The 8,704-nt window shown below is 40.9% G+C and overlaps 1 pseudogene; it reads left to right on the top strand.

The window, feature by feature from the left end:
• Positions 1-925: 925 nt before the first annotated feature.
• On the top strand, positions 926-1,738 carry LOC105530936 (annotated as a pseudogene).
• Positions 1,739-8,704: the final 6,966 nt, after the last annotated feature.

Below are 8,704 nucleotides of genomic sequence, written 5' to 3'. Positions count from 1 at the left end.
AGCTGGGATTACAGGCATGCGCCACCACACCTGGCTAATTTTTGTATTTTTAGTAGAGACGGGGTTTCACCATGTTGGTCAGGCTGGTCTCGAACTCCTGACCTTGTGATCCCCCTGCCTTGGCCTCCCAAAGTGCTGGGATTACAGGTGTGAGCCACCACACCCAGTCCAACCTGTTGCTTTTTTTTAGAAAAAGAATGTTAGAATAGAATATTATTCAGTAAAAAAATGAAGAACTGGCACATGCTACAACATGAATGAAATTTGAAGACTTTATGCTAAGTGAAATAAGCCAGTTACAAAAGACTACATATTGTATGATTCCATCTATATGTGGTACTTAGTTAATTCATAGAGACAAAAAGTAAAAGGGCAATTGGGAGGGGCTGGAGGGGGAGAATGGGGAATTAGCATTCAATGGGTACAGAGTTTCAGATGGGGAAGATGAAAACATTCTGGAAATGATGGTAGTAATGGTTGTGCAACAATGCTTATGTATTTAATGCCACTAAACTGCACACTTCAAAACGGTTGAGATCATCGGTCATTGGCACCATCCTGCAATTTAAGGCTCTGGTTCAGTGCTCTTCGAGGACACTGAGCCCCACTAGGCAGGAATCCTGGCCTTGCAGTGTTCTGGACAGGCATAGAGGAGAGCCATGTCCAGACACCCCATGCTCCACATTCTGAGGACCCAGGTCCATGAGGTGCAGGCTGCAGCGCTGGTGAGAGCCGGAACTTTCAGCCACCCAGAGAGGCGGTAGTCCAGGCTCACACCGCAGTGCCTGGCTCCTCTTAGCAACTAAGGCAGTGCCTTGGCCTGGGGAAGGTAGCATTGGGGATTTGTGGCCAGGTAGGCGGTGCAGCTTCTCATTGCTGGGGCTTTACTGGGAGCTTGGGAGGGTGAGGCTACCCAGCAGCCATAATGGTGCACATTAATGTCCTGGCTGATACTCTCAAGAGAATCAACAATGCTGAGAAGAGGGGCAAATGCCAGGTTCACATTAGGCCATGCTCCAAAGTCATCATCCAGTTTCTAACTGTGATGATGAAGCATGGCTACATTGGTGATTTGAAACCATTAATGATCACAGAGCTGAGAAAATAGTGAACCTCACAGGCAGGTTAAACAAGTGTGGAGTGATCAGCCCCAGATTTGATGTGTGTTGGTCCATTTCACATTGCTATAAAGAAATACTTAAGGCTGGGTAATGTGTAAAGAAAAGAGATGTATTTTGGCTCACAGTTCTGCAAGCCATACAGGAAGCACGGCACTGGCATCTGCTTCTGGTGAAGGCCTCAGGAAGCTTCCACTCATGGCGCAAGGTGAAGGGGAAGCAGGAACATCACATGGCAAGAATGGAAGCAAGGGATGGAGGGAGAGGGCCGCACTCCTTTAAACAACCTGATCTCGGTGAACTCTCAGAGCGAGAACTCACTCATTATGGCAAGGAGGGCACCAAGCCATTCTTAAGTCATCTGCCCCCGTGACTCAAACACCTCCCACTGGGCCTTACCTTCAACATTGGGGATCACATTTCAACATGAGATTTGGAGGGGACACGCATCCAAACCGTATCAATGTCCAACTCAAAGATCTAGAAAAATGGCAGAATAACTTGCTTTCATCCCACCAGTTTCAATTCATTGTACTAACAATCTCAGCTGGTATCATGGACCATAAAAAAAGCGAGACAAAAAACACATAGGAGGGAAAATCCTGGGATTCTTTTTCTAGGGGTGTAATACATACCTACAAATAAAATGTCTCAATGGACTCTGGTGCTTCCAAAACATGAATAAATAAAATGGTTAAAACCTGCCAAATATCAGCAAAAATAATTTTCATACTGATAAAAGGAATGCTTTTCCAAAAAATTATAACACGAGTTCACATATCTAACAACATAGCTTTGAAATATACAGCAAGATTTTATGGATTACTAAAAGTAATTTATAATTTGTATACATCTGGAATCATATAGCTCTGTGTGTGTGTGTGTGTGTGTGTGTGTGTATTTTTTTTTTTTTTGAGATGGAGTCTCGCTCTGTCACCCAGGCTGGAGTAAAGTGGCATGATCTCGGCTCACTGCAACCTCCACCTCCCAGGTTCAAGTGATTATCCTGCCTCAGCCTCCCAAGTGGCTGGAATTACAGGCACACACCACCGCACCCAAATAATTTTTGTATTTTTAGTAGAGATAGGGTTCCACCATGTTGGCCAGGCTAGTCTTGAACTCCTGACCTGAGGTAATCCACCCACCTTGGCCACCCAAAGTGCTGGGATTACAGGTGTGAGCCATGGTGCCCAGCCTTTTTTTTTTTTTTTTTTTCTGGCAGGCTCTTGCTCTTTCACCCAGGCTGGAGTACAGTGGCATGACCATAGCTCACTATAACCTTGAACTCCTGGGCTCAAGGGGTCCTCCTGCCTTAGCCTCCTGAGTAGATGGGACTACAAGCACAGACTACTGCACCTGGCTAAGTTTTTTTAGTTTTTGTAAAGATGGGGTCTCACTTTGTTACCCAGTCTGGTCTCAAACTCCTGGGTTCAAGTGATCCTCTCATCTCTGCCTCCCAAAGTGCTGAGATTACAGGCATGAGCCTCTGTGCCCAGCCTAGACCTATATTTATATCAAGAGACTCACACACATTCATCAGACACTGACAAAACAAGAAGACAAAAAAGTATAAAGTACAGAGTATCTGAAGAGCAAAACAGTATTAGTTTAAGTCACACTAGCAACTGTAACAAATAAACTCTTAACTATCAGTAGCTGAACACTTAGACAATCAAAGTTAATTTCTTTTTCATGTTAAGTTCAGTGTTTGGTTGTGGGGCACGGAGGAAGGGTCTCTGCGAGGAATTCAAGCTGATAGATACTCTGCCACCTTCAATATGTAGTTTCCAAGGTCACTCTGAGTGTTGAGATCTTGGCATTCATAGTGACAGACAGAAAGGAGAATCACATGTGAGCTGTGCCTGGAAGTGACACACATAATTTCTGCTCATGCTCCATTGGCCAAAACTCAGTACAAGACCACATCTAATTGCAAAAAAGTCCAGAAAATGTAGCCTAATTGTGTGCCCAGGAGGAAGGGGAACAAGTTTGTTCATCAATTAGCTAGTCTTTAACACAGCAATGATCAGACAACCTGTGAATGTAATTGATATATGTAGAACTTTGAATAGAAAATGTACATTCTTCACAAATACAAATGGAACATTTATAAAATTTGACTAAGTATTGACTAAGTATTCAACTGCACAGTAAGTTCCAAAAAAATTTTTTAAGTAATACAGCTGGGCATAGTCCCAGCTACTTAGGAGGAGGAGGTGGGATGATTGCTTGAGCCCAGGAGTTTGAGTCCTGCCTGAGCAACATAGCAAGACCCCATCTCTAAAAATAAGTAAGTAAGTAAAGTAAAATAATACAAAACATTTAATGATAAAATTTTACGTCAACAACAACAGGAAGATGGCTAGAAACTTGTATACATCGAGAAGTTTTAAAACACAGGTCTAAATAATTAATGGGTTGATGAAAAAACTACGATAAAATTAGAATTAACTGAAGTACTACTTTAAGGTGACGTTAAAGTAGTCTTCAGGGAAATATATAAACTTACTTGTACTTATCATAAAGCAGGGAAGACTAATGTTGAATAAACTTAGCTTTTGCATTGGTTCCCTAGGGCTGCCATAACAAATTACCACACACTGTGTGGCTTAACACAATAGACATTTATTGTCTAATAGTTTTGGAGGCTAGAACCGAAATCAAAGTGTTGGCAACACCATGTTCTCACTGAAGGAGGTGGCTTCCTAGACCTCTTTGTCTTCTGGTGATTGCCAGCAATCTTTGGCTTATAGATACATCACTCCAATCCCTGCTTCAGTCGTCACATGGCATTCTCCCTGTGTGTCTGTCTCAGGGTTCAAATTTCTCTTTTCTTATAAGGACACCAGTCATATTGGATTTAGGGCCCACCTTAATCCAGTATGACATCATCTTAATTTGATTACCGCTGCAAAAATCCTATTTCCAAATAAGGCCTTGTTTATAGATTCTGGGTAGACATCAATTTTAGCGGGACACTATTCAACCCAGTATAGCTTTCAACAAAAACAAACCGGGGGGAAATGCAAAATATAGGTAAAGAAAGTAGAATAAAGAAAAATAGTAGACGGAAGTACAAAACAATAAAACAGACAAGAAAAAAAAAATTTGAAAAGACAAATAGACAAATGTTTTCAAGCCTGATCAAGTGAAACAAAAGGGAGTGCAAATTAACCTTATCTAGATTGCAAAATGATCAAACTACTGATTCAGAAGAGATTTTAAAGTCATGAGACTACTAAACAATATTATGCACAGATTCTAGGAAATGGCTGGCTTGTCAGGAACTATATTTTTCAGACCCTTTGCATATACATGGGGCTACATAACTATTCTAGAAAACTGAGTGGAAGTTATTCCCAGGTCAAGGTGGTTAAAGATCTGGTGTTCCCCACATTCTCTTCTTCTTCTGCAGCAAATTTGGAGGTGACACATTGAATGTGGCATCATTACAAGATGGAATGATTCTGGATTCCCAAGTCACCCTTAAAGGACAGTTGTTTGATGTGCAGCATTTGCATTAGACGTTATACAAGTTGGAGCCACTGTGTGTTTGGCCATTGAGGTATTGGAGTTTTCTGTTACAGTATTGAGCCTACTAACAAGGTACATCATTAGATGTAGTCTCATTAATGTCAAGAGCAAGATTAGAATACCCACTATTCCCCTTCTTGAACATACCCAATTTCAGTAAGATTATCTCCAAAAAAGAGATATAAATATTAGAAGGGAAGAAGACAAAGCAAAGCATTAATTATATACAGATGAGATTTGGTTGTCTTATCTAGAAGACCTAAAAGAACTAATGAACAAACTGTTAGAATTAATAGTACCAATGTACCAAAATTAATTGCCTTTCTACATACAAGTATAAGCAATAAGAAAATGTAATTGGAAACAAACAATAGTAACAAAGACTATAAAGTCTTCAGGAAAAATTTTAGTAAAAGATAAATAAGATCGGCCAGGCGCGGTGGCTCACGCCTGTAATCCCAGCACTTTGGGAGGCCAGGGCGGGCGGATCACGAGGTCAGGAGTTCAAGACCAGCCTGACCAACATGATGAAACCCCATCTCTACTAAAAATACAAAAATTAGCCAGGCATGGTGGTGCGTGCCTGTAATCCCAGCTACTCAGGAGGCTGAGGCAGGAGAATTGCTTGAACCTGGGAGATGGAGGTTGCGGTGAGCCGAGATCAGGCCTCTGTACTCCAGCATGGGCGACAGAACAAGACCCTGTCTCAAAAAAAAAAAAAAAAGAGAGAGAAATAAGATCTTTATGAAGGTGATTTTAAACTGGACTAAAACACATTTTAAAAGACCCAATAAATCAACACGTCAAATTCTTGGATAGAAAGACACTATAGTCTAGATACATTTCTCAAAATCTAGGTATGAATTCAATGCAATAACAATCAAATTACTAAAAATACTTTTCACAGACCTTCATAAATGAATTCATATGGAAGAATAAATGTACAGGAAGGACCAAGGCAATGAAACAGAAAAAGTGGATAACTTGCCCATCAGCTGTTAAGATACATTATAAATCAATAGTAATCAAAACAGTGTAGTATTTGCATAAAAATAGAAAAGGAGATAAATGGATAAATGGAAAAGAGTAAGGGGTCAGGAAATAGATCTGTGTTTATATGGGGATTTGGTATACGATAGGGTTGGTATTCGAAATCAGTGGAAAATAGACTATCCAATAATTGGTATCAAAGCAATTAACTATCCATATGCAAAGCAACAAAATTAGATTCCTATCACATACATACACCGAAATAAATCCAGATGGAGTCAATGTTTTAATGTTTAAAAAAAAGATAAGTAAATAGATACTTATAATTATTAGCGAAAAACGTAGATCTTTTTGAACAAAAAACAAAAATCTATAAAGGAAAATATATAAATTTTGCTATATTAAATATTTAAAATTCTGCATGTCAAAAGACATTGCAAACAAGATTAAAAGATAATCAGCAGAGTGAGGAAAATGTTTGTGATAGATATAGAAAAAAAATAGTGGCCTAAATATACAAAGCAACTCTATAAACTAATTTTTTAAATAGCCAGTAAACAATATGCTTAGTCATACTAATAATCAGGAAAATCATAGAAAAATAAATTATTTTCACTCAGTAGATTCTAAAAAATATATATATATTTTAAAGTGAAGTTCTATAATCAAGCAAAGCAGTGTTATAAGCTAATAAGGATGCTCATTATACACAGTAGCTTTAGAGGGCAATTTGGCAGTGTGGATTAAAAGTAAATAAATGTATATCCAGCAATTCTACTTTCATGCGTCTACCACCAGAGAAACATTAGCCCCTCTGCAGAGGAATTTGCAAAGGTTATTCATGGTAGAATTTATCACAGTAGCAAAAAATTGGAACCAATGTATATGCTCATCAAGAACAAAATGGGTAGATATAAAGTGACTTATACATAAGATGGACTAATATAGGTGTCAAATGAGCAAAAAAGAAAAAAGCAAATTGCAGAGAAAACATTATACCATTGTGTAAAACACATATACAATATAATACATATACACATTTATTATTACACTATACATTTCCTGTGGTTTTACATAAATGAAATGGCTATAAATAAATGACAAGAGAGTGTAAATAAGTGGGAAAAAAATTAAATGCTCTGGAAGATTAATATATCAAAGAATCCAGGGCTGCGGGTGGTGATCAGACAGGTCTTTAGCTTTAATATTCTAAGTTAAATATTAATCATGAAATAATTAAATGAAATTATTAAAAATTACAACATAAAATACAATTTATGCTGTACAAGGAAAAAAATTGTAGAAAAAAGACTGAAAGGAAATGTACAGCAAAGTATAACAATGGTTGCCTCTGGGTGATGTTTATGGGTGATTTTTCTTTCTGCTGTTTTTTCCTTTCATTTTCTGTACTTTACATATTTTCTGAAATGGCCATGTGTTACTTTATAATTAGCTATGAAAATTGAAAAAGAAAAATAAAGAACGTTTAAAAAACCCACTGTCAAATTCAGTCTTTAAAGAGCAGTGTGCTTACTTCCCTTCCCCCAAAGAGGCCCTGACATTTAGAAACAATATAAAACACTCTGAAGCACCATTTAATCCTATTACTCTTCTGGACCTCTTACAAACCGGGGGATGATCCCTTTGACTCTTTAAAATAAATCTCCCAAGGTCACGGGTTCGTCAGTAACAGAGGGGGATGAAACTCCCAGGCCGGTGCTCCTCCCCTGCGCCATCTGGCACCTCAGAATTTCAGCAAAGATTTATTGCTTAAGCTAGCCAAAAAGCCAAATGCTCAGATTCATCTTCTAAGAGAATATTACTCCGCTTAGGACCACTCTACTAACTTGCCATTGCCTCCTTTCTGGGCCTCAGTTTCCTCGTCTGTAAAATAAGGGGATTGTGTTGTCTCAGCAGGTCTGGAAATTCCAGGTTCCTAAAACATCTTGCGTGCCTGTTCTCTTCCCAGCTACTTCAAGGGATCCACTTCTTCATGCTTGCTCTATGGTGATCACTGGGAGACCGTTTCCAATCCTAGTTCTGCAGCGAATTTACGTCCTGGGTGTCCCTGGGCAATGCAGTGCCTGTCTGGGGACCTCAGTTTTCCCATCTCTACAAGGAGGGTTTGGGCCCAGACCAGAGCTTTTCCACAATGTGGGAAGGTGGAGTGAGGTGACTAGCTCCCTACAGGTCTGTTTTGCAAACTGAGGTTCTGGGTAAGGTTTATTTGAAACAAGAATCTTTAGCTACAAACCTACAAACCTGCTTGAAAACCACTGGGCAAAGAGACTTCGCAAGCTCTTTTCCAGGACTGACATTCTGTTTCACTATGGAAAGCAGAACACTAGGTACTAAGGTAAAATAATGAAGATGACTCCCTTGGCTTGGGGCTTCGTCCTCCTCCCTCATGGGGGCTGAGCTGTTCGGTATTAAGATCTGAAGTGCTCGGATCAGCTCAGTCCCCACTTCTCCCTCGCGCTCCCCTGTCACCTAGGCAACCGGGCGGGGCCTGGGCTCGCGGTTCCTCCCTCCCCTTTCTCCCCACTCCAACGCCAGGCTGCATTCCCACCCTCTGCCTCCGCCTCTGCCCACAGCTTCTCTGCGTCTGGAGTCGCGAGTTCCACCAGTAGGGCTGCGTTTTGTGAACATGGAAACCAGATTTCAAGCGGGGGGGCGGGGGCCAACGCCCGAAAATGATCCTGGTTTGCATGCTAGATTTGCCTGGCTTCGGAGGCCTGAGACGGGCTTGTTGGTGCTCAGGGGGCCAGTAACAGGCAGGGTGCTCTAATACCAGAGCATCCTAGAATGCCCGGGCAAACAGCCGTGACAGGGGGACAGCTGCAAGCACCTATCTGAGTGGTTCTCTGCTCCACGCAGGGAGTCAGGAGCAAAGGGCCCCGGGGTATAATTTCCTACGGAGTTATCTCTGTGACCTTGTGGCCAGGGCTGGGGGCTGGGGGCCAGGGTCCAGGTGGGAGTCCACGCTGGGCTCATGATAATGGGCACATGGGGGCAAATGAATGGGAAGCGAGGGAAGAGATAAGGGAATTGGAAGGGGTGGA

The sequence above is a fragment of the Mandrillus leucophaeus genome, unplaced genomic scaffold (assembly GCF_000951045.1).
Source record: "Mandrillus leucophaeus isolate KB7577 unplaced genomic scaffold, Mleu.le_1.0 Scaffold12, whole genome shotgun sequence".
NCBI lineage: Eukaryota > Metazoa > Chordata > Mammalia > Primates > Cercopithecidae > Mandrillus > Mandrillus leucophaeus.
Note: the sequence above shows the minus strand (reverse complement) of the source record. Positions and strands in the feature narration are given on the sequence as shown.